Genomic DNA, 26,724 nt, shown 5'->3' with positions numbered 1-26,724 from the left:
TCTCGTTTTCTGGTGGTTTATTGGAGATAAGAGTCTCACTGACTTTCCTGCCCTGGCTGGCTTTGAACGGTGACACTAATATTTCAGCCTCCTGAGTAGCTAGGATTATAGGCATGAGCCATGAGCCAGGGTGTCTAGCATATGTTTACTTCTTAATGTTTACGGAATGAGTCTTTAAAAAAATATATTTTTAATAGAAAGAGAAGTAACTTTTTACTGTTTGTGTAATGCCTGGTTCCCCTTCCTTTTAGTGTTCTAACATCCTTCTATACTGCTGAAGATGAGTCAAACCTTCTCTTACCTAAGCTGCCCACATTACCAAAAAAGTAAGTATCAGAGTTGTATTTCTTTGGACTTAATCTTGCAGGTTAATCTGCTTTAAATATTGGTACATACTTCTCTCATGAGTATCATTTTACCTTTGTCTCTCTTTTCTCTCAGTTATAGCAGCACCTCAAAAATATTTAGGTAAGATATACTTTTTTTGTTGTTTTCAAATAAAATAATGTTTTTTTTTTTAGTTGAAAGAACATGGTTGAAAGATGACTCAATTTATTTTTATATTGTAGTGAGGAGAATTCTGATGAAATTATTAAACTCTTGGGAGATGTCAGGTAAATCTAATTTAAATAAGTCTGATTTCTTTAAGTCACTTTTCATATTGGAGGAACATTTCCAAATTTTTAGGAGCAAATCTTTAGTTATTTTATCTCATGGTAGACACTCAGTGTCTTCAAATAATAGATGTCACCGTCTTGCTGTTTTTACTGTGTGCTCGTTCTTTGTTTCATGTGTTAGCAGTAATGCAGTATACTTGTTTTTAATAAGTAAAAGGGGATAGTACTAGAATTTTTAAAATTTCAATTTTAATTATCCAAGTTCTTCATTGTGTCATATCCATAATAAAACTTTTGTTATTGGATGTATGTGAATACAATTATTAGTATGTTATGTTACTATAAATGCTTAATGTTAGCTATAAGAAATATATATTGTTCTTCGGAAACAAAAGAAATGGCCTGCTGTGATTGAATATTGAGAGTTGCTGTGTTTGCTTAGTGTATCAGTTTTCCCCAAAGAGGAACTTTAGCACTCAGATTAGATGAAAGCAGTAACAATTGATATTTTGGCTAAAAAAACCCACAGTCATCTAAAAGAGAGAAGAGGAACCAGCAGGAGGGAGAAAGGAAAAAGAGATGGTGAGGGAAGGTGAATATATATATATGACAATACCATCATGAAACCCTCCAGAAACTTAGGAAGGAATAGATAGGGAGGGAGGATAGTTAAGAAAGAGTAATATAGATTAGGAGTAAATTTGATCAAAGTATATTATATTCATGTTGTAAATATCACAGTGTAACACTTTTGTACTATAAGTTCATGCTAATTATTTTTTAAAGATAGTGTAGAAATAAAATCAACAAATATAAAAAACACCCACAATTATCTGTGTTATTCACTGGTTCTCTGCTTGTTACATTTTTTTATGAGATTAAATATTCTTGTCCTTGGAGGAAGCTCTGGATTTATTGAGCTTTATGCTTATGGGATGTTCAAAATTGCTCAAGTCACAGGGGTGAGTTTTTCTTTTAGGTTTCCTGTATTATTTCTCTTAAAATATAGTGGCTAGTTTACTTATGGAATAAGAATAACATAGTAAGTTTTTTTTATTTTTTCAGTTTCAGTTTGTTTTTAAATAATAAGAGGATTTTTTAAGCTAAAATAATGTTTTTACTATAGAGATGAGAAACTTTTGGTGGAATTTTCACTCATGCCTTTTCCTTTAGTGAAAAGATTGATCTGATCCACTTGACTGTGATTTAACTGGAGCCTAATGAAAGCTATTGGAAGCCACTCTTTGTTGAGTACTGAGTCTCCTACTACTGCTAAATCAGTCTTCTCCAGAGCCTTTTTCATCTCTTTTCATCTCGCTCTCACAATTCCCAAAGGTGTAGAAAATATCATAGCCTTCAGGGAATTTGTTTGTTCATCAACCTTTGATGTGCAACTGTTGATGGGATTGGGATCAGAAGTTTTAATGTTTATAGGTCTTTGTGACTAGTAGGAGCCCTTTACCTGCTTTACCTACCTTTACCTGCTACATGAGTATCGCTGAAACCAGAAGTGTGTGTCACAGCTTTCTAAAGTTGTGTATAAATTGTTGCTTCCAGTATTACAAAATGCACCCTAGCAGTGATACCACATGTATGAGGGTGTGTGATTATTTTGCAGATTGCTGGCACTTGTCTTGCATTGTGTCTATCAAGTGATTTGAAATCATTATCAGTGGTCGCAGAGGTTTCCACTGGTGATGCTTCAGAGGTTTCATACTTTCAGCTATGTACTGGAATTTCATAATTGTAGAGATTAAGAATATGTTTTAGTTTTTCTGTTGTTTTTTAAGGGTGGTTGGTGCTGAGGGTTGACAGGACGTACTAGCATGCTGTCCACCACTGAGCTGGGTCACCACCTCTGTGGGTTTGTATCTATATCTCACTGTATTCTAATGGGCAGCAAAATAAAGTATCTATGTGGAGTTTCTAAATTGTACATATTGAATGCTGTTGTAGTACTATTATTTTCCACATAAAAACAATGTTTTGATATTCATGGCCCTACAAATTGGTTCCTATAACAGAATTACTTGGTTTTGAGCATTTTCTTGGGACTCAGTTTTTAAATATATTATATATAATATAAATATATTATATTTATTATTATATTATATTTATTATATTATTATGTAATAATAAGGGCTGATATTCATCATTTATTATATGCCAAGCCCTTAGTGCCTTAAGCACAACAACATATGGATAGGCACTGTTATTATACCTGAAGAAAGTACTGGGCACATACAAAAGCTCATAATTGGAAAGTGATGCTAGGCAGTCTGCCTTCAGGTTCTGTGCCTTTTTTCTCCTTCTAATGAGAGGAAGGCTTGCTCTGTAATCCAGACTGGCCTAGAACTTCAGGTTCTCCTGCTTTAGCCTCCCAAGTGTTGGGATTACAGGTGTGCACCATTAGGCTCTGCTCTTAACACATGCTTTTTGTGTAAAACATTTAAGTATTGGTGAGGCTCTTTTATTGTGTGTAGCATACATAATAAGATTAGGAAACTGTTTGGGCTCCTGTTATTTAGATTGTACCTTTGCTTTGCCAAGAAAACTTCCCCAGTGTTTCCTCTGAAAATCCTATATGTTTATCCTAAGTATGTGTGAATTTTCAAACAAAGTAGAACAAAAGGATAGAAGATGTGAGGACTGCTTAGTGTCTTCAATAGCATGCTGTTCAGTGTTCCAGAGCACATAGAATTCACAACAATGGTAGTACACATTTGTGTCTTAAGGCTGAGCAACTGTGATCACCAGGCTGTATTTGTGCTATAATAGAGCAGCTCTTTTTTTTCTGTGAAATTTGTAAAAGTTTTTTTTTTTTGTTTGTTTTTTTTGTCCTGGGGCTTGAACTCAGGGCTTGGGCACTGTCCCTGAGCTTCTTTTGCTCAAGGCTGACACTCTACTACTTGAGCTACAGTGCCACTTCTGGCTTTTTCTGTTTATGTGGTACTGAGGAATCAAATCTAGGGCTTCATGCATGCTAGGCAAGCACTCTACAACTAAGCCACATTCCCAGCTAGTAATAGATTTTTTTTTAAATGACAACTTCTGTGATACAACTGGTAAGGGGTATTTTCTTTGTTTTTACCAGTAGTATTTTAATGCCTTTTGATGCCTTCCCTTGGTTCTGATGCCTCCAACTTGGTTATGTTTCAAAGGGGGCAGAATTCTGATTTGGTCTTCCTGATACTTAGTTACATCTTTGCTCCTCTTTAAGTTAGAGGATGCACACGTGTGCTCATGCACATGTGTGTGTGTGTGTGTGTGTGTGTGTATGTGTGTGTGTGTTTTACAGGAACAATTTATCTTTAAAAAAGTAAATACATCTGATTATGACTCAATTTATTCTTGTTTTTCAGCTTGAAACCAATCTGCTCTACTCCTTCTTACCTGAAGTAACTCGATGGCCAGGAAGTTTATTCACATTTCAGCTCTGTTGCAGGTATTTATTCATCACTTGCTTTCTAGAAGTATTTACTATAACCTTTGTAATTTTATTTTTTAAAACTGATGGCAGTTGGATATCTATTCTGCTAATCTTACAATTTTTTTAAAGCCAGAAAAAGTAATTTAATTAACCTATTCATCCAATCCTATCACCTCCAAACGAAAGGGAAAAAATAGTCAATCTTTTTAAATGTTCCTATTAATAAAATGTTCCTTATACTCTTGCAAATAAAATAGTCTTTTTCTGATTTTAGCTTTTGATCATAAGAAAGATACCCCAAATTAGTAGATAATTTTGTAGGTTAGCAGTTTGGACTAAACTCAGCCAGAAAGTTGTGGTGATCTGTACCTGGTATGACTCACGTCACCCAGCCTGATCATGCAAGCTGATATGTGTCCCTGGCTGAAGTTGCTTTGTCTCTGCCCTGTATCCCTCATCTTCTAGCCAGCTAGTCCTGGGTTGTTTCTAGGGTAGTGGCAGCAAAGGTTTCAAGAGTACACATTGAGGGCTGGGAATGTGTCTCAGTGGTAGAATGCTTGCCTCACATGCATGAAGCCCTGGGTTCTATTCCTCAGTACCATGTACACAAAAAAGGCTAGAACTGGAGCAGTGGCTTAAGTGGCAGAGTGATAGCCTTGAACAAAAGAAGCTCAGGGACAGTGCCCAGGCCAAGTTCAAGCTCAGCACTGGCAAAAAATTAAATAAATAAATAAATAAATAAGAGTGTAAGTTGAACTGTGGTTGGTGGGACACTTCTATAATCCAGCAATTGGGAGGCAAGAGTATTATAATATCAACTTGAGCTATATAGCAAGCTTGGGCTATATAACAAGATCCTGTCTCCCTCTCCCTCCCCTCAAAAAAAAGTGCGAGTCAAGATGTATAAACAACTTGAAGGCCCTGGCCTCAGCAGTGTTGTTTCTGCTATGTTCAGTTAGAGCAAGTTATAGGGTAGCCAGGTGCAAGGTGAGGAGATTAAGTCAGGATGGAAGAACTGTAAAGAATTGAGGCCATTTTTTTTCATTTTTGTTCTACCACAGCCATTAATTTACTTGATGGCAAACGTAACTAGGGTCCTCTGACAGTTTAATAGTTGAACAAACTAACATTTTGACAGTGTAATAAAACACAGCTTAAATAATAAAATGTAAAAGATGTTTGTTTTACTAGGTACAGAAATGTTCTTTTGAAATGAAGGAAGGGGTAACACTGTGCAAAAAGAAATGTACTCATTACCTTTCTTATGTAACTGTAACCCCTCTGTGTATCACCTTTACAATAAAATTTAAGTATAAAAAAAGTTCCTTTTTAAAGTTCTAAGAATAATTGATTCTTTGGTAAAAATAGTTGTTACCAAACAGTTAGACCCTGGTGGCTTACACCTGTAATCCTAGCTACTTAAGAGGCTCAGATCTTAGGATCATGGTTCAAGGCCAGCCCAGGCAGTAAAGTCTATGAGACTTTTAGCTCCATTTAACCACCAGAAAATAGGAGGTAGCACTGTGGTTCAAGGTGGTAAGGAGCTAGCCTTGAGCAAAAGAGCTCAGGGACAGTCCCCAGACCACAAGTTCAAGCCCCACAATTGGAAAAAAAAAAAGAAGTTACCAAAGGTTAGCTATGGTCTTCTCTTTTCCTTTGGCTTAACTAAGTTAATTAGGGTGATTGAAAGTAAGTTCTGGATTTCTTTGTGACCTTAAGAAGCACATATTAGGTAGAATGTGGGTTTAAAGTATTTTCTTCTTTTTGCTAATAGTATATAAATTTGTCACTGACATGTATGTGTGAAGCATGGGAAGAAATACTGATGGAGATGGATTCTCGTCTCACTGTTTGTGCAGGTAATGTAGTTGACATTTCCCGTGGAAAGAGTTTAAAAGTCTATTTGCTTCATATGCTATATGAGAAAAGTCAGTTTAATTTATGAGAGGTTAAGACCATAATTTCTTCAGACAGCTTGGCCTAACGACTATTTTCACAGAAAATACTTGCAAAAGGGACTCTATATTAGGTTTTGTTACTATAACAAAGTACCTGAACTTGGGTAATGTGTACAGAAAAGAGGTTTATGTAACTTCCAGTTTTGTAGACTAGAAGTCCCAGCTTGTGTGGCTCTGTTATTTTCTTCCTCTGGGAGATGGCATCTTGGCAGAGGGATCACTTTGTGACCCAGGAACCAGAAAGTGGAGAAGGGTGGTCTTGCTCTTTTAGAACAACTCACTCTGCAGGATCTAACCAGGTTCCTATGAGAACTACATTTTCTTCACATAGCAGCACCCCCAGTGACCTAACCACCTCCCAGTATGCCTTACCTCTTAAAGATTCCACTACCTCAGCAGCATCATAATACATGAACCGCTGGGGGACAAACCATATCAGATCCATAGCTGACTCTTCCACCATTGGAACAACTTAATGCAGTGGGTGGGCTTTGGGAATGAGGAAGCTATTGAAACAGCTGACTGGTTGTCGCCAGTCACTGAACCTCAGATGTTTCCTGTATATAAGGACTTGAGAGAAGACAGAGGAAAGAACAGTGAGTAGATGTACTTTATAAGCTGCAAAACACGTATCACGTATTTCTTTTTATTTTATCTAGGAAAAGAACACAACCACATCAGTACAGGATGAATTTATGCACTTGCTGTTGTGGGGGAAGGCAAGGTAATAAACCCCTCCTTTTCCTCCCCTCTCCCCCAATCGGTTGTGGGGCTTGAACTCAGGGCCTATGTGCTGTCCTTAAGATCTTTTCGCTCTACCACTTTGAGCCTCATCCCTGCTTCCAGTTTTTTGAGTGGTTAACTGGAAATAAGACTCTCACAGGCACTTCTCTGTTTGGGCTGTCTTTTTTTTCTGTCCTGGAGCCTGAACTCTGGGCCTAGGCTCTGTCCCTGAGCTCTTCAGCTCAAGGCTAGCACTCTACCACTTGAGCCACAGCACCACTTCAGGCTTTTTCTGCTTATGTAATGCTGAGGAATCGAACCCAGGGCCTCATGCATGCAAGGCAAGCTCTCTACCACTGAGCCCAGCCCTGTCTGGGCTGTCTTTGAATCACAATCCTTAGATATCAACCTCCTGAGTGGCTAGGATTATAGGCATGAGCCACTGATGCCCTGCTTCACCCCTATCCCCCCTTTTTAAATCAATGTATTTTAGAAGTAAATAAAAATGAATAATTCATTTGTCCAAATGAAATAGAAAATTCTGGTATATAAAGAGTATTAGAAGTATACATCTCTAGGTTTTTGGATACATCCTTTTGGGTTAATGTGATCATTTTGTACAGAAATTTTAGTTTTTATGTAGCCAAACTAAACTTTTTCTTTTTGGTATCTTAGAACTTTCCCCATCTTAAGAGCATGAAAAGGCTAATCTGTATTTACTTCTGGAGTTATTTTTTATGGTTTTCATTTATTCCCTCCCGTGTTTCAGATGTAATTTCCGTGGTGCTTTGTGGAAACCTCTGCCATCTTTTTCCTAAATGCTTAGATTGGTACAAGATGAGCATTGCCCTTTGCCTTACTAAGTCAAGTCCTTTTTAATATGCAGTGTATCCTCATGTGTACTTAAGTGTGTTAGGGTTATGTTTTTGTTTCTTTTTGTATACAAAAGAAAGTTGTATTTTTTAAAGAAAGTTGTATTTTTGTTGGGGGTAGTTTTACTTTGTTCCAAAATCTTGTTTTTTTCTTTGAAATCTATGATTTTAAGCAATGTGTACAGATTTTAGATGGAGAAATGACTAAAACATCCTTTTTCATTTTATTGCTGAACTTCAGACCCTTTTGATGAACCAGCTAACTGTAAAGGTGCTGTTAAATATTTGTGTAGCTGTGAATGCAGTCTTAATTTTTTTTCTTTTCTTTTTTTTTTTTTTGGAATGGCATATATTCTCCTAGTTGAGTACTAATATATTTTCTTCTCTTAATCAGGGCTTTAAAAAGGTTGGCCAGTCAATAGAGTCATCATATTCCAGTATTCAGAAGTTGGTTATAAGTCATTTGCAGAGGTATAAAGATGATGGACATTGCTGTGATCTTTCTGAAAATTTACCTTTATTGTCTGGTATTTTCTTCTAGAATCTTTCCTAGCTGATTTTTTTTTTTTGTCAGTCGTGGGGCTTGAACTTTGGGCCTGGGCACTGTCCCTCATCTCTTCAGCTCAAGGCGAGCGTTCTACCACTTGAGCTACAGTGCCACTACCCTGAAATTTTTTTAATAATAATTTTTATTGAGATTAAGTGATTATATAATTTCACAAATTTCATAGTACTGTAGGATAGTGATACTTTGTTAAAGTCACAAACACATTTTAACCTTTGCAAGGCAAATTGTCATTATCTTGGTCTATAAAGTTTCTGAATTCTATGAGCTTTGACAGTATTTCTTCTGCTTTGGGTGATAAATATATTTCTTTCCTTTTGCTTAGTGTTAGCTGTTCCCTCTTTCCCTCTCATTCCCTCCCTCCCTTGAGTTCTTTAGTTCATTTTCATCAATGTCCAGTGTAGCTGATGGGCCCCTCTGTTGTATTTTTTCACCTGTTTCCCTCTGATTCCGTGCCCTCCTCCTAGCTTCCCTCAGATGTGTGCACATATGTACCATACATGAGGTCAAGAACATGGAGTCATTTAGAAATTATATGGCAGATTAAGTAGATGTCCTTGGTTTCTTGAGTCCTGTTTACTTTGTCGTATTTCCTTGCATTTTGGATTTTAACATCTTCATATCAGGGAGAACATGTGCTATTTGTCTCTCTGCTCTTGTCTTACCTCACTCAAACTGATTCATTGTAGTTCCATCCATTTCTCTGCGAATACCATTATTTTATCCTTTCTAATGGCATAATATTCCATTCTGTGGGGCATCTGGGTTGTTTCTATATCTTGGCTATTTATTGTGAATAGTGCCAAGCTGAAATTTTTGCATTGGCATTTGAAGGGGAATCTTGGCATACTCAAGTGTAAAGATTATTTCTGCTTCATGAAATAATTTTTCACTATCTTTTCACCAAGCAAGTCTCCCATCTGGATCCCCCCACTAAACTATAAGGTATAGTTTGAAATAGGGCATATATTCCTTTTTTTGTTCCACAGAGAAAATTGAGTATGTTGTATATTTTATCTTGTAAAACATATTGTGTATTTTTCATTCAACACCCTAGAATTTTGTTCTGAGTCTCAAGGATGAAACGGAATTAGTTATATGGCTGGCCCAAAATTAGTACATGGCAGAGCCACAATTCCTTTTAGTGTTCCAGGTCTCATGTTGTTCCTATCCATAGCTGCTTGAGTGACAGATTTACAAGCGGATGCTGAATGTTCAGTTTAAATTTGTATACAGCCTGTTATGTAATGCCTTCTGCACTGGTCTTTCTATACTTTGTTCCACAAATGTCTGGTCTTTTTACTCTTCTTTTTCCTTTTCTTGCAATGCTCTGGGTCAAAACCAGGGTTTTGTATATGCTGGGCAAGCATTCCACTAGTGAGCTATATCCCCATCCCTGTAGAATGTGTATTCCTCAGTAAATCCAATGGAATACCTCTCACAGATGCTCCTGGTCCCTTCTTTTTGATCTTAGAACCAGAATGTTTTTATAGCATTGCCTATTGCTCTTATAAGAGGCCTTCTACTTTCCACACTTGACATCTCCCACTCAGAGATTTGGGGGCCTCCTTCTTGCTTATGAACACCTGCCCTGCTCTTGAATCTTCAGCTCTCAGCTCAGTTCACTCCCTCAGAACAGTTTTCACCAGTCCCCATATTAACTCATATTACACTTATACCCTTGTCCTATGCATTCCCCTCAAGGCATTTATGGCCATTGGGAAGATTACACTGTATGATTGTGTGGTTGTGACCTGTCTCCCCTGTTACGCTGTAATTCCTGTGGTCACAAGGACCTGATTCTTGTCACCTTTCTGTCCCTAGCATCTAGCACAATGTCTGACACAAAGTTGGATCTCAAAAACTATTTGTTTAGTATTGGGTAGATATGGGTGAACAAGATTGCCTACTGGCTGTCTTTAAAGTGCCAAGATTGGGGCTAAGGGGTAGCTTAGTGGTTGAGTACTTGCTAGCTTATGCAAGGCCCTAGCTTCATCCCTAGCATTGCCCCTCCCCCCAAATAGTGCCAGGACTGTGAAACACAATTTGATCATATAAAATTTAATCGTATTGTCATGTGTATTCATTTCAGTAGATGATAGCCAGATGATTTTGCTTATGTTTACAGAACTAGAGATACAATTTTTTTAATGGCAAGAAAATTAAATAGTTACCTTAAGTTTTTATTTCTGAAAAATTGGAACTGTCTACCACTGCCTACCACCCTGACTAAGTAATGATACTATGTCTCCTGTTGTGCTAGTGGCTCAGAGTCTTTATTGTATCATTTGAGTGAACTGAAAGGAATGGCTTCATGGAAGCAAAAATACAAACCCCTTGGACTGGATGCTACAGGAATTGAAGGTAGTGATTTAATTTCTCAACAGAATATATTAGATATAGTTTACTTATTTAACAAGGACTATTTCTTTATATTTTTTATTTCCTTTTAGATGCTATTGATTGCGAATATTTACATTTGAAATTAATAAGAACCTTACACTCATACCTGTAATCCCAGTGCTTGGGATGCTAAGGCAAAAGGATTGTAAGTTTATTTAATCATACAAAGAGTTTCAAGTCTAGGAAATTTAACTTTGATTCAGTTTTTAATCTATTTATATTTGGCTAGTATGTCCAGTACAGTAAGATACAGTTTAGGAATACGTTTTACTTTCTCTCTCTGTTGAGCTGTTTTTCTTTTTCTTTTTTTTTTTTTTTTGGTGCCAGTCTCAGAACTTGAACTCAAGGCCTGAGTGCTGTCCCTGAGCTTTTTTCTCAAGGCTAGCATTCTACCATTTGCTCCATTTCTGGCTTTTGGTGATTAGTTGGGGTTTATGAATCTCCTGGATTTTCCTGTCTGGGCTGTCTGCAGGCCTCAGATCTCAGCCACCTGAGTATCTAGGATGAGGCGTGAACTGCCAGCACCAAGCTTCTCAGACTCTCTTGTCATTCCTGGCTGTTTGCTCTTTGAGCTGTCTGCACTTGGCTTCTCCTGGGGAACTTTGTCACTCACCAGTATTCAGCACTTCTGAAACTAGTTTTAATATGTTCTTTACCCTTTATTTTTCTAAGTTTATAATACATATGCTTCCTCCTGTTCACTGTCATTATAATTGGGCTCTAGAAAGTGAAAGCTCCAGCACTTGCTCAGAAGACAAAGTGAGAGGAGAAATGACATTGCTTTTCCTGTGTTTTGGAATATTTTTGGAATTTACATTTGCTGAGAGCAAATATGAAATACTAAGTTTTCTAGGATCACCTCTCAGTATGAATAGAAAGTATTTAACTTCTTGATCCTCTCAAGTAGAAAAAAATGTCACTACAAAGGGTTACAGTGGAGGAACAAGAACAAAAAAAAAAATTTGCCTGAATTTTAGGAATGTAATAATGTTTGGTTTGTAAAATCTGCTCTTCTAAGGGCTTAAAGACAAAGAAGAAGAGTAAGGTTTATTTTACTCTGTGACAGTTGAACAGTACTACATGAACTGCACATGACCTTTTTTTTTTCTGATTTGTTTATCTTTTTAGAGTTATAGACATTAGTATGAAGAATTTCAAGGCATTTTTCCGGTGGCTTTATGTGGGTAAGTTAACTTTAACATTGTTGTTTTAATACTTTTGAAAACTGTGGAAATACATCTTAGATTTGGATTAGTCTGTTAAAATTTCAAATACTTATAAAATAGTATAATGAGCCTCCTTGTTTCCTTCTTTCACCCAGCTTCAACTGTTGTCCATCTATGGCAGTCCTATTTCACCTACTTCATGCTTCCCCCATAGAAGTATTAAAGCTAATTTGTAACATCTGTGTCCCTTCCACTCACTAGTACAGTGATCCCTCACCTATCTTGGGAGTTAAGTTCCAGACACCCCCGTGATAGGTGAAAATCCCATGCTCTATCGTGGTTCACTTATTGCTCTGGAAAGTAACTACATGATAGGTGACGGATCACTATTTCTGGTTTGTTTTGTTTTTTAAACCTGGGATGCAATGAAGCTACAATACAGCGAGGGACAACTGTATTTCCTTAGGTTAAAATTGAGTGTTTGAGCCCTTGCTATATATTGGGCATGGGTGTAAGATTTTCAAAGAGCCCTTCAGTAGCTTGTGTAACATTTTACACTCTGTTCTTTAGTCTCTGGAGCTGTGTGGTCCATGGTGGTAACCAGTAACTAGCCTGTGGCTGTTGAATTGATTGAAATCATCTAAAATTACACATTCAGTTATGTAGTCAGGTTAGCCTCTTTGAAGTTCCTAGGGGTCACAGATGATCAGACAGCACAGAACTGGGACATTTTCATGGGCAGTGGTGCCCTTGCTAAGTGGTACACAGACTACTTTAGGACTTCCTTTGTAATGCCACTACGTCTTTGCCATTTGGTAGGCAGTTTAATTAACAAATACCTGTTGACTTCACATGAGATGGTTTGATCACCACTCTGAGGTACTTGCTTTTTTTAGGCCCATTTATACTGCTATTTTTGTGAAGTATATTCTTTAAATAATGAAACAAACATTTCTCTCCAACATATGCAACATTTAGTTTTATGTCTCATATTTGTTAAAATTTAGAGTGAAATACAAGATAAATTCCTTTTGATATGCTAATACCGCAAAGTGTCCAGATGTTCAGTTCTAATATTACAAAAGCAGACTTTATGCTTGTCACTCTACTATAGTTACTTTTGTTTAAAACCTGAATGTGATCTTAAGTTACTTGAATTCTTGGTTGGGTATTTTTGTTTGTTTCCTTTTTTTCAACTGTATCATTGATAGTTGGAATAGTGAACTGGAGTTTTTTCAGGCTAGTTTGTTGCAGATCTGAGTTTTAATTAGAATAAATTGCACTATTAAAAGTAGGACTTTAGAAATCCTTTTCTCTGATGGGATTAGTGGTTTAGTTTTTCTTATAATTATTGCGTGCCATCAGCAGTAGAAGAGCAGTGACTAACTGCTCAGTTCTTATCTCCAGAATGTGACACTGTTGTCACCCTGGCTTTGTCACTGACACGAGGTTATAACTTTGTTGTCTTTTTTTGTAAAATGTAATTTCCATGAAGGCATTTTTACTGCTCTGTCCCCAGCAGCATAATCAATACGGTTTTGTTTGGGGTGAGGACCAACAATCCTGAATATATTTCAGATCCTGATTAAATCAGATTTTAGTTCATCTTTAGTTTAATTGTTCAAAGAGAACGTTTTTTGTAGTAAAAAGAAACTGTTCAAATGGAAAATTTAGTTCAGTAAAACTCATTTGGTCTTTGAGGTGTATCTGTAATAAAAATTACATTTCTAGTTTCCTTTAAAGATAATTTTTAACTTTGTATTTCCAGCCATGTTGAGAATGACCGAAGACCATGTGCTTCCTGAGCTGAATAAGGTATGCACAGAAGTACGTATGGCCAGCCCTGCGTGTCAGCAGGTTCCATCTCAGTAGATTCAACCAACCACCAACGAAAAATATTCTGAAAATAATGCATCTGTTCCAAACATATGTACTTGTTTCTCACTTTACTATTCCTTACACAATACAACAATAGTTATTTACATTGTATTAGGTGTTACAAGCACTCTAAATGGGATTTAAAGTGTACAGGAGGATGTGTTCTCTTATATAAAGATCTTGAGCACCTGTGGATTGTGTTATCCTTGGGGGTCTTAGAACCAATTTCTCAGATAACAGGGGACACCTGTGTAATTTCCTTACTGTCCTGATTGAGCTCAGCCTTGCTCATGGTTTTGGTACTCTTACAGAGTTAGATAACAGGACATTGGGCTTTTTATCTAAAGAAATTTGAGTGTTTGCATAATATTTTCATCACGCAGAATACTGTTACGGATATTTGAATTTACAATTTTCATGTTTGAATGAGGTTTTATAATTCTTACAACATAGCATCCTTATACTCTTTAACTGCCTTAAGTCTTTTTTTTTTTATTGTGAAAATACTGTACAGAGGGGGTTACAATTACATGGGCAAGATAATGAGTACATTTCTTATCAAGCATTGTTGCCTTCTCCTTTGTTTCCCCTTCCCATCCCATCCTCCCCACCCCCGCCCCGCTCCCCCACCCAGCCCTCCTCCCCCCCACCAAAGTTGTAAAGTTCGTTTTCAACATACGACTTGTACATCTCATTGTTGCAATGGGTCCACCTGTATCCCTATTTAAATGATGTGTTTTTTTCCCTTCCCCTCCACAAGTTATAACAACATCAAATACAGTGAAAGCAGGGTTATACTGTGTGTGGGGGAACATACAAATCAACAAGGAAACAATCTTATAAATGTGATAGAAACAATCGCATGAAAGAAAAAAAATTGAATACATATCTTAGGGTTCATTTCCCTAACATCAACTTATTTGACCTTTTCGGCTTGACTCAGACATATACTAGTTATTGAAAATAAGGGAAACCTTTTCCGCTTGACTCATACATATACTAGATATTGCAAATAAGGGAAAACATGGGACCTATGTTTCTTTGGGCCTGGCTTACTTCACTTAATATAATTTTTTCCAAGTTTTTCCATTTCCTAACAAATGGGGCAATGTCATTCTTTCTGATGGAGGCATAGAATTCCATTGTGTATATATACCACATTTACTTGATCCACTCATCTACTAAGGGGCATCTGGGTTGGTTCTATATCTTATGCCTTCAGTCTTAAACGCATTTTTATTTTCCTTGAAATATAAGTACTTAAATGTTGTACCTAAGTTGAAGCCTGGAAATGAGCAGTTTCTTTCTGTGAGGATGTGGAAAGAAGCATTCCCTGAAGAGCGAGCTCAGAGAACAGCCAGCCTCCTCCTTGCTCCCCATAGCCCACTCACCTGCACCCAGACCCAAACTGTGGGTTCAGGCAAATTATTGGGAAACTTACTTTTTACCTTGATTTGTTTTCTTTTTGCCCCTTTTTGTTAATAGATGACTCAGAAAGATAGCACATTTGTTGCTGAATTTCTTACTGAACATTTCAATGAGGAAAGAAATAGCTATTTTTACAATTTAGCCACTTTGAAAATAATCACAGCAAACACGGTTCATGGTTAAAAAGTAATTAGCAATTACTTTTTTTAAAAAGACTAATTTTAAAAAGACTAAATATAAAGTCTATAAGTAGACTTCTGTTTGTATGTATCTTACAGTCTGCAAAAGACTAAATGCAATGGATAGCTGTTTTATAAAATACATATTGAGTTTGTTAAATTTAAGATTATTTTCTTAATATTTTGAGCTTTTAGAAATAAACTATATTTGTTCTTTCTAGGCTCCAGACCTTTAAAATCGAAAAGGAAAATACTTTAATGTTGAAAAAGTTGGTCAGGTATGGGCTTTCTATTGAACTTGGTTTGATTTTTAAGAACGAATTTTAAGACTTTGTACTGTTAATTCATATTATCTAAAGTTTATGGAAAATAATATAATGCCAGTATAACTGGCGTTGTTGTGTATTTTCTCAGCTGTCTTTGATGTCCAGCTTAATAGAAGACAGCTAATTTTAATGTCTACCTATGTGTATATTCTGTTTTAATATGCTAACTTGCTTAATGTATATAAGGAAAATCTAACTTCAAGAAGGTGCGTGTCCTTGGAAAGGAGAAAGTACTGAACTAGTTTTGTCCTTTAACTGAGGATGTTCTTTAATATTATACAAAATCCTTCCAAGTGTTGGTCTCTTGGAAGTTTTTAATGTGGAATCTAAAATTGGGTTAGTAGACACTTCATACTCAGTTTCATTAAAAATCTCTCCATCTTCCTTGCACTTTGAAAGGGACTTTTACTCATGCTTGTTTTCATAGCATCATAACTTGGTATTTTTAGAAATATTGGTTCTGTGGCTTTTACAGATCTTTTTAAGTACTGATGCCTTCCATTATACATTATAAATATCAGGTGACATCAGTCTACTCTAATCAGAGTCTTTAGTTACTGTGAAGCTGTCAGGCACTCAGTAACAGATGCAGGTGCCAACATTTTGAGTTTTGCTTAAAAGTTGCTTTTTTTTTTGAGACAGGGTCTTGCTATATAGGCCTTAAACTTGTAATATTCCTGCCTCATCCTCTTCTAAGTGCTAGAATTACAGGCCTTTAGAACCATGTTTAGCTGAAATGTTATTCGCAATAAATATTTTAGGTTGTTTTGTTCAAAGTCACTTTATTTTCAAGAAAATACCTGCCAAAAGTAAGAGTTTGAGGGGGGAAAGGGATGGATGAATATGCATGTTCAAAGGGGTAACATTGACCAAGACATATTTGTCCATAAGCTGAACAATGGCAACTCCTTTGTGAATCTACTTAATAAAATAAATAAAAATTTTAAAATTAAAAAATACCTTGCAAACATCTAAATATGAAGAATCAGTTTGTCCCCTAGTCTTTTGTTTCCAAGTAAAAATGGAATGTCATTTTTTAAAATTTTTATTTACTTATTATTGTGAAAATACTGTACAGAGGGGTTACAATTACATGGGCAAGATAATGAGTACATTTCTTATCAAGCATTGTAGCCTCCTCCTTTGTTTCCCCTTCCCATCCCTTCCTATCCTCCCCCCTGGAATGTCATTTTTTTACAAAATGTCTGCCTTTACAACTGAAACAAGACAGTTTCAGTATTTCTTCAAGACAACTTTGCATGCTTTGATGTGTTGTAAAATCACTCCTGTGTGCCTCCCAACTCTGTCTCAAAAAACATTAAAAGATCTGCCATCAAGACTTGAGAATTAACAATTTAATAGTTCTATCAGGATAAATGAAACTGAATATGTGACAAAGAACACAAGAATTTGGCCCACTAGGTGAGGGGTGCAGGTACTGGCTGTTCTTTCTTCCACACCTTCAGTGCAAATGTTGACACCGTGAAAGGGCAAGTGACACCTTGGCACTATACCTGGCATTAACCTTGTAGTTAATGGAAGCATGCTGAGCACTCTCAGGGATGGGGCTACACTGTGAGAACTGCCCTTGTGGAGCATACTGTCAGTTGGTACTTGTAAAACTAAAATATAGCCCTGATAGATAAGGTTAAAATATATCTTGAAAATGAACCACAAAATGTAAACTCTGGTTTCTACACTTACTGTATACTCTGACCATTTAAGTCATTTGCATGTTGTCTAGAATTTGTCACCTCACTTAGAAAAATAATGTAGCTTTAGAGAACCTGGCAGTACAACAGGATAACTTACTAACTAGAATAGTGTTAAATACAGGTTAGAGCCTGAATCATTGCTTAACTGAAAAACTTTTAACTGTATTTTTAGTATTTGAAAGATGAAGATGATGGTCTTGTGTCATCCCCTAACACGGAAGGAAACCAGTGGTATGACTTCCTCCAAAACAGCAGCCATCTTAAAGGTACTTTATGAACCAAGCAGATGTTGGCCATGTTTATACGTATTTGAGATTAAAGAGTAGCCTCAACATTTGTCTAGTTTCTTCAGGCTTACTTGGCATGTCCATTTTATTTGATTAGAGAACAGCATTTTAACAAGTAGAGTATGATGTCACCATGATAGATAGAAAACACCCTGAAATTAACTGTGCAGTGGTACATTAACTATGCTGACACTAAAATTATATTTTCCCTCCTGGCACCAGCCAGTTATGATACCAGCTGAAGGTCCTGCAATGCAATTCATAGCAGTTATGACACTGAGCACCCACAATGAGCATTAGCCTCCAGGGGGAGGAAGGCTCAGTCCGCTAGACTCCTCATATCACATCAGTCCCAAGAGTTAGGTTCCCTTACCCACACCTCTGTGGGACTTGACTATGGGGCATGTGTCCACAACTTTCCCCCTTAAGTTGGCATAGCTTCCAGAATGGTGTACAATGCTCAGGAACACATTCAGCTTTCCTTTCCAGACTGTTTGTTATAAAAATTTAACTTGGGCATAGCCCAATCAAAAACATCATTCAGGGTTTGGTATGGAGGAAGAGGCCACAGCTTTTAAATCCTCCCAGCACTCAACATGTTCATCAACCAGGGAGCCATCCAAACCTCCCCAGTGTCTTTTTTTTATTATTAAGAAGGTTAGTAAAGAAGGGTTATGGTGGGCTGGGAAGTTGTCTCCGTGGCAGAGGGCTTGCCTTGCATGCATCAGGCCCTGGGTTTGATTCCTCAGGACCACATAAGCAGAAAAAGCCGGAAGTGGCTCTGTGGCTCAAGTAGTAGGGTGCTAGCCTTGAGCTGAAGAGCTGAGGGACAGCTCCCAGGCACAGAGTTCAGGCCCCAGGACCAGAAAAAAAGAAAAAGAAAAGAAAGGTTATGGTTACGTAAGGCAGGTAAAGATTACATTTCTTTTTTGACAATGTCACCCTTTCCCTTACTCTCTCCCAGTTTGTCTTGGGTTTTTGATGGAGGCTTCATTATAATGATTAAGGCACTGGGGTAGAATTCAACCCCAAGTCCCTATTTCTTTCCTGCAGTCTGGCAGATGGAGCTGAAAGTTATAAGCTTCTGGTTAAGGCATAGTCTTTCCACCCACCCAACCCTGAGGCTTTGCAGGAACTTGCCAGAGTGACCACATTAAAATTGGCCATCACATTTACTACTCAGGAAATCTCCTGGGTTTCAGGAGCTGAGTTTTGGGAACTGGGGACAAAGGCAACATGTTTTTCTGTAATTACCCAGTATGTCACCTCTTGAACCTTAAAGTGCTGAAATGATGATTTTTTTACCTAACACAGCTGGGAAGGGAAGTGCTGAGTGTGGGAGAGACAGTCTCAGAGCCATTTGAGCTGGTGGGCCTGAGTCACAGCTTGATTCACAGCTCTTTTCATTCCAGGCAGTTCCAGAGGCCCAGTAGGCCTCTTTGTTTTTTTTCCTTTTAAGTTGGAGAATACAATGAGTTCTTATGGATATTGTAATGCTGTATAAAAAAAACATTTTAAAATAAAAAGCATACTGAATACAATAGCAAAAAAGAAACAAAGCTAGCAGTGGCAGAGTAGCCTGGACTGATGCTGCTATCACATTGTGGCAGAGTTGAGAAGAAAGAACAGGTTTCAGTACATAGCTTATGGTTTCCAATGCCTTCCATCTTTCTAATAGCCAATAGCGTTTTACTGTTGGACTTTGGTGTAGGACTAAGCTTGAGAAGGACCAAGTGAATGTAGTTGTATTAAGTGGGCTGGATTGAAGGGAGATTCTGGTCATTTTTTTTTTAACAAGGTATGTCGAAAGCATAATGAGAATTCCACCATGAAAAACTATGGACTGCCTCTGACACTGAATTAATTTCTCCTAATCATTGGTTTGCTATAGTTTTTGTTTTGTTTCTGTTTTTGTCTGAAACCAGAAAGCCCTTTGCTGTTTCCTTATTATGCTTGAAAATCATTGCATTTTGTGAAAAGGCAAATGGAAATCATTATTGATCAGTGTTTGCAAATGCCAGCAATAAGTTGGGAAGAAATGCATGTCTTTGTGTGGGAACAAGAGTATAGTATGTCTCATCTATGTAAATGAATATAGATATTAGGATAAATTGTAAAGATGCTGATATTCAACTGGTTTTGATTGTCAAAATTGGCAGTTTCTTATGGCTTGGTTATATCCATAGTTAATTCCTTATATAAATTTATTTTACCTTATGTATTTTTAAAATTATTATAAGGTAGGCACTTATGGCTCATGCCTGTAATCCTAGCTTCTCAGGAGACTGAGATCTGAGGACCTAGTTCAAAGCCAGCCAGGGCAGGAAAGGCCATGAGACTTATCTCCAATAAACCACTTAGAAAACCAGAAGTGGCACTGTGGCTCAAGTGGTAGAGCACTAGTCTTGAGCTGAAGAGTTGAGGGACAGAGTGCCCAGTCTTGAGCTGAAGAGCTGAAGGACAGAGTGCCCTGGCCCAGAGTTCAAGCCCCATCACCGACAAAAAAAAAAAAAATTATTGTAAAGGTGATGTACAGAGAGGTTACAGTTACATAGGTCAGGTACTGAATACTGTACATTTCTTTTTGAACAATGTAACCCCCTCCCTCATTTTCTGCTCACATAAATTTAAAAATTATCGTTTTAGTAAAGTATCTTTAGTGTTTTATTTGCCCCCCAGATCAATCTCATTACAATCTTAGTCCCAGAGCTGGTGTGTCTTGTCAGTGACTGATGTCATGAGACCAGAGGGAGGGAGTGGTACTTTAGCCACAGGCCAAGCAGGCTCCTCACCACTAGCTGCTCCCCTTGTCTCTAATGATGTTTCCAAATCTTGCTTTTCTGTAGGATGTAATTGGAAAATCAATGAATCAAGCCATCTGTATTCCATTATATAGAGATGCTAAAAGGTAATCTTTACCTGTTAGGTAGTATAATTTAACAGCCAGTTTGAATTTTTCTCATGTGTTTTTTTTTTTTTTTTGCTTTTGTTTTAGTGAGGACTCTGCGTGCAGATTGCTCAAATTTCCTTTTCTGTAAGTGTGTGTCTCCTTATCTTGTGTAAACAGTAGTTTTTGTTCTAAACTTAAATAGCTAAATACGTTACTTTTCTTTCCTTAGGTGGAATAATAAAAGTTCAAATCTACAATACCTTCTTTTTACTATTTTAGAAGACTCACTGTATAAAATATGTATCTTAAGAAGGCATACTGATATTTCCCAGTGAGTATTCCTTTGAAGTTTGAACCGAAGAGATGAGAGCTTAATATTTGTAATAATAATATTAAGCCATTCAGCTTCCCTTCCAGCATTTCGGGTTTCAGTGAAGCTGCCTCATGACTTTAGGTTTGCATTCGGTATTCTCAGTTCTCACATCTGGGAGATGGTAATGCTGAGTTGAGAAGCTATTTGATCCCTTCTTGTTCTAGAGTTTTAACTTTTATATTAGTATATAGCCTCGTATATAAGTTTTTTTTTAAAATAGGTTTAAGAAAATGACAGCAGACCTGGGTTATATCTAAGGAACACTTAGCGATTCAAAACTGTGTTAGTAAGTACTTTATAGAAAGGCTTTTTTAAAATTTTAGGTTATTTATCTTTCATCAAATAAGAGATCTTGCCCACAGAGACTTTTTGAGATTCCAAAGTAAACATTCTGAAAATCAAATGATATTCAGGGTTCTGTTAGCATTTTAAATGGTTTTAAGTCTCACTATGAAGGTAGTATTTTATTTGTGGGTGCCAGTCTGGGGCATGAACTTAGGCTCTGAGCATTGTCCCTGAGCCTTTGTGCTCAAGGCTATTGCTTTCCCACTTGAACCACAGTTCCACTTTTGACTTTTTGGTAGTTAATTGAAGATAGGCATCTCCTGGATCCCTGCCCAGACTGGCTTCAAATGATGATCCTCAGATCTCAGCGCTGAGTAGCTGGGATTACTGGCATGAGCCACCAACACATGACTAAAGGGATTTTTTTTCATTGTCAAGGTGATGTACAGAGGGTTACAGTTAATAAGTAAGATAATAGGTACATTTCTTGTCTAACTTGTTACCCCCGCCTCATTTTTCTCCTTTCCCTCCCCTCCCCAATCCTCCCACTTGCCAAATTGTACAGATCATTTCCAACATACTGACTTGTGAATATGGCTGTTGTATTGGATCCCCCTTGTCCTTTGTCTCATGATTCTGTTCTCCTTTCCCTTCCCTAATTCAGAAAAATGTATATGCAATACCAGGGTACCAAAATCAACTACAGTGACAATAGGGGATAAACTATAGGGGGAAGAACACACCAAAGAAACAAAAAGTACATAGTACATTAAAAACAACAATAGGGCTGGGAAGGTGGCTCAGTGGTAGAGTGCTTGCCTTGCATGCCTGAGGCCCTGGGTTCAATTCCTCAGCGCCACATAAGCAAAAAGAAAAAAGCCGGAAGTGGCATTGTGGCTGAAGTGGTAGAGTGCTAGCCTTGAGCTGAAGAGCTGAGGGACAGCTCCCAAGCCCAGAGTTCAGGCCCCATGAACGGACCCAAAAAACAAAACAAAACAACAACAACAAAGAAAAACCTCATGTTTCCATGTCTTGGAGTTCATTTCGCTTAGCATCATCTTATATGGTTATATGTACATAGCTCTTGAGCTATTTTTCTCATCTGTTAAATTTATCCTAGATGTATACTAATTATTGCAAATAAAGGAAACCATGGGACCTATTTTGGGGGGGTGTCTGGCTTCACTTGATAGGATTCTTTTCCAAGTCTTTCCATTTCCTTACAAATGGGGCAGTGTCATTCCTTCTGATGGAAGAATAGAATTCCATATATATATATATATATATATATATATATATATATATACACATATATATATATGTATATATATGTATGTATGTATGTATGTATACATATGTGTATCACATTTTCTTTTTTGTTGGTCATGGGACTTGAACTCTGTGCCTGGGCACTGTCCCTCAGCTCTTCAGCTCAAGGCAAGTGCTCTACCACTTGAGCCACAGTGCCACTTCCAGTTTTCTGGTGGTTTATTGAGGATAAGAGTCTCACAGACTTTCCTGTCTGGACTGGCTTTGAACTGCATTCCTCAGATCTCAACCTCCTGAGTAGCTTGGGTTACGGGCATGAGCCACTGGCACCCAGGTTTACCACATTTTCTTGATCCATTGATCTACTGAAGGGCATCTGGGTTGGTTCCATATGTTAGCTATGGTGAATAATGCGGCGATAAACCTAGTTGTGCTGGTAGCTTTAGTATGGCTTTGTTTGTGGTCATTTGGGTAAATGCCCAGCAGGTGATTGCTGGGTCATAGGGTTGCTCTATGTGCCTTTTGAGAACCTCCACTAAAGGGAATTTTTGAATTCAAGATGTTAGTTGTCCTTAGTTATGGCCTTTAGCTACTTAGTGATTAAGATTTTAAACCAAGATGGTTTGCGTGACTAAATGTTTAAGTTATAGTATTCTGGAGTGGAAGTGGTAGTGTTGGTCTGGAATTTGGGAATTAGATATGTGTGCTAACATTGCCAGTCATGTTTGTTAAGGCATTTAGATTTATTGGCTATGTAGTTGTTCCATAGGGTCTCATTCCCCTCTCTCCCTTCTTTCTTCAAGATCTGTAAGTAATGAACTAATTGCTGTGAAATTTGGGAGCTTCACCTATGCTACAACTGAAAAAGTCAGAAGAAGATAACGCCCAAGCCTGATTTGGGACAGAAGCATGTGGGATGTATGTGTAGTCAGTGCTATGTCAGATGTGCTGTCAACAAAGGGGCTCTGCCACTTGTAGGGGGGCAGATTTTCTTTTACTTTGATTCTGGTTAGCTCTGTTCACTCAGTTATATATAAGGTATAACTCATGAAATTTTCACAGGCTTAAGGCCTAGCCATTTATGTCCAGAGTTTTCTAGAACTGTGATAAAATGTCACAGATCATTTTGTTTGATCTCATGATTACTTATTTTGTTATAACTAGTTATATTTGTGAAAATTGCTATAAAAGTATAAACTGATAAGGTGTTTTGTCATTGCAGGGACTATCACCTACGGTTTTAAATTATTTTGTTTTTGCTTAGTGTCAGCATGTTATGCATACTGTATTTCAGTGGTTATGATCATTTCTGATATAACAAAACGCTTCTCATTTCCAGCAACTACAGCTGTTTAGATGCTCGGTTTTATGATGATGAAACTGTAACAGTCATTCTTAAAGACACCATGGGGCGTGAAGGAAGAGACAGACTCTTGGTCCAGTTGCCATTGTCGTTTGTGTATAACAGTGAAGATGCTGCAGGATATCAATTCACTGGAACTTATGCCACAAGGTAACTAACTGCCTTAGTTGTAGAGTGTCTGTGTGGTAAAAGTTAGCTTTATTTTTTTAAAGATAGGATCTCAAAAAGAGCTGGAAGTGTGGCTCAAGTGGTAGAGTGCCAGGTGCTGAGTTCAAACCCCAGAACCACCAAAACTTAAAATAAAAAGTGTCCCATTGTGTATCTCAGGTTGCCTCGCCTTGAAATAGCCAGGCTTGTCTCAAATTCATGAAGTTCTTGCCTTGGTCTCCAAGGTGTTGAGTTGTCAGTCATATGCTACCAGGCTTAGCTGATATTTAGTTATATTTACCATATGCCAAGAATTCAAGTTTCTTAGATATGCTAGGCAATGTTTTTGTAGTTACTGGTCTACCCAGCTTTTTGTAGACAGCTGAGCAGAAAACCTCCTGCTTTGTTTTTTTTTTCTTTGTCCATCATGGGGTTTGAACTCTGGGCCTGAGTGCTGTCCCTCAGTTCTTCAGCTCAAGCCTAGCACTCTGCCACTTGAGCCACAGTGCCACTTTGGGTTTTGTGGTGGTTTATTGGAGATAAGAGTTTCACAGTCTTTCCTGCATGGACTGGCTTTGAACCATGATCCTCCTGAGTAGCTAAGATTACAGGAATGAGCCACCAGTGCCTGCCTGGCTTCCTACTTTGTATTTTTAAAATCCTAACTTCATACAACACACTGAAACCCACCAAACACTGTTAGGAAAGGTGAGGAGGAGACTAATTGCTATTAAATTTAGGAGGATCATCTACACCAGAAATGAAAAAAATCAGAAGAAGGTAAGTCTTCCTTCATGCTATAAAGTCTTCCCAAATGTTACAAATTTCCTAATGTTACAATTGTATGTTACCTCAAAAATTAAAAAAACGGAAAAAAATGTGCCATCTTTAATCATTGTCTTGTCCCTTGCTTTAATATTAAACTAGGAATTTTTGCTAGAATAAGATGAGGAATTATTTGGAATGGAGAAGAGGACTTCATTTGAGTTATGTTTTAAAGGATAGCATTAACTTTAGTTTGTTGTCACTAATAATTGTAATCTTGCCTTTAGTATTTTCCAGAATTGGGACCCCAGTTCCATTGAAGAGTCTAAAGTCAGTTCTAGGAGATAGTTTTAGTTGCTTGAGGATTTAAAGTAATGAGATCCCTTCTCTAATTTAAAAACATGGGCATCTGCTCTCCTTGAAAGGGAATTGAGGACTGGGTGAGTAGCTCAGTTGTGCAAGGCCTGAATTTAATCTCTAGTACTGTATCCTCCCTCCCCATCACCCAAAAAACAAAGGGCATCAAGGCCTTATTAAAATGAAGCCAAGGCTCTGTGGAATGTAGTATTTTTACAGACTGTCTTGTCATCTGGGAATGGAGTGTGGGTGGGAGTAGGACCCCAGTTGCCCCAAACCCCTCCTCTAGTGAATGTGGGAGGTGGAGGTCCTGTTTGATTCCTGGGCTGGTTTTTCCTCTAGGCTAGATGAACAAAGCAGTGTTATTCCCACACGCACCCTGCACTTTGAGAAGCACTGGCAGTTACTGGAGAGCATGAAAGCTCAGTATGTTGCTGGGAATGGTTTTCGCAAAGTATCCTGTGTGGTGAGTATGGCTTTGTTTCTATGCAGCATCCTATGAGTACTCAAGCATGTCATCTCCAAGGCTCATTCTCTGCTTGTCATTCTGTCCCTTGGTTTCAGTTAACTGAGCAAGCAGCAGGCTAGCTATTTTGTTTTCTTGTTTGGAGAAACTTTGTGTAATTAAGAGCAATTTCAGGGCCAGGTGCTGGTGGCTCACACCTGTAATCCTAGTTACTCAGGAGGTTGAGATCTGAGGATCTTAGTTTGAAGCCAGCCCAGGCAGGAAAGTTCATGAGGCTCTTATCTCCAATGAATTACAGAAAAAGCCAGAAGTGGCTCTGTGGCTCAAGTGGTAGAGTGCTCACCTTGAACAAAAGGATAGCACCCAGGCCCAGAATTCAAGCCCCAGGACTGGCAAAAATAGTTTGGTTTCTAAGTTCCATAAATTCACCATGTGGTGTGTGGAGATCCTTTTATGTAAAATGAAGGTGGAATTGGGTGATTTTATAATAAATTGTTAAAAATATAACTTTCCCATAAAACCATTCTTTGCTTAAAGCTTCTGATTTCTGCTTCGTTTTATAAAATTTGTTTGCAAAGCCATTAGTTAGAAAATTGTTAATGTGACTCCTGACACCAGTGGCTCATACCTATAATTCTAGCTGCTCAGGAGCTGTGGCTCCACTAGAACGCTAGCCATGAGCAAAAGATGCTCATAAGATGTTCAAGTCCCAGTTCCAGGTGCATGTGCGCTTTCACACACACACACAGAGACACACACATTAATGTGCCTTTTCTTCTTTAGTTAAGTTCAAGTCTCCGTCATGTATGAGTATTTGAAATGGACATCGATGACGAATGGGAGCTGGATGAGTCTTCAGATGAAGAGGAGGAAGCCAGTGGTAAGCCTGTGAAGATCAAGGAGGAAGTGCTGTCCGAGTCAGAGACAGAGGCCCACCACGCCTCTGCTGATGCTCCAGCCCCAGAGATAGTCGTCAATGTGGAGAAGCTTGACCCTGAACTGGACTCATAATCCAACTTACCATTGTTATTACATGTTACTGTGGCATAAAGGACTTAGAAGATGGACTGAGATATCTTGGGCTGTGCTTAATTTTCTTTGTATAACAGAAATAAACAGTAACTTTTTTTATATTTTGTATCACCTTCTCTTAGTAGGATGGCCATTGTAATACTTTCTCTTTGTTAGAAGTCTTTAATAATGTGTAAAGAAAACACAAATGAAGAGGCCAGATGTGGTGGCTCATCCTGGTAATCTTAGCT

General features: G+C 37.8%; 1 pseudogene; it reads left to right on the top strand.

The window, feature by feature from the left end:
* The first annotated feature begins 246 nt into the window (after positions 1–246).
* On the top strand, positions 247–26,473 carry LOC122096760 (annotated as a pseudogene).
* The last annotated feature ends 251 nt before the right edge of the window (positions 26,474–26,724 follow it).

Source organism: Dipodomys spectabilis, unplaced genomic scaffold (genome assembly GCF_019054845.1).
Source record: "Dipodomys spectabilis isolate Male_0828 unplaced genomic scaffold, ASM1905484v1 ptg000388l, whole genome shotgun sequence".
In the NCBI taxonomy this organism is placed as follows: Eukaryota; Metazoa; Chordata; class Mammalia; order Rodentia; family Heteromyidae; genus Dipodomys; species Dipodomys spectabilis.
This window is presented reverse-complemented; position numbering and strand designations above follow the sequence as displayed.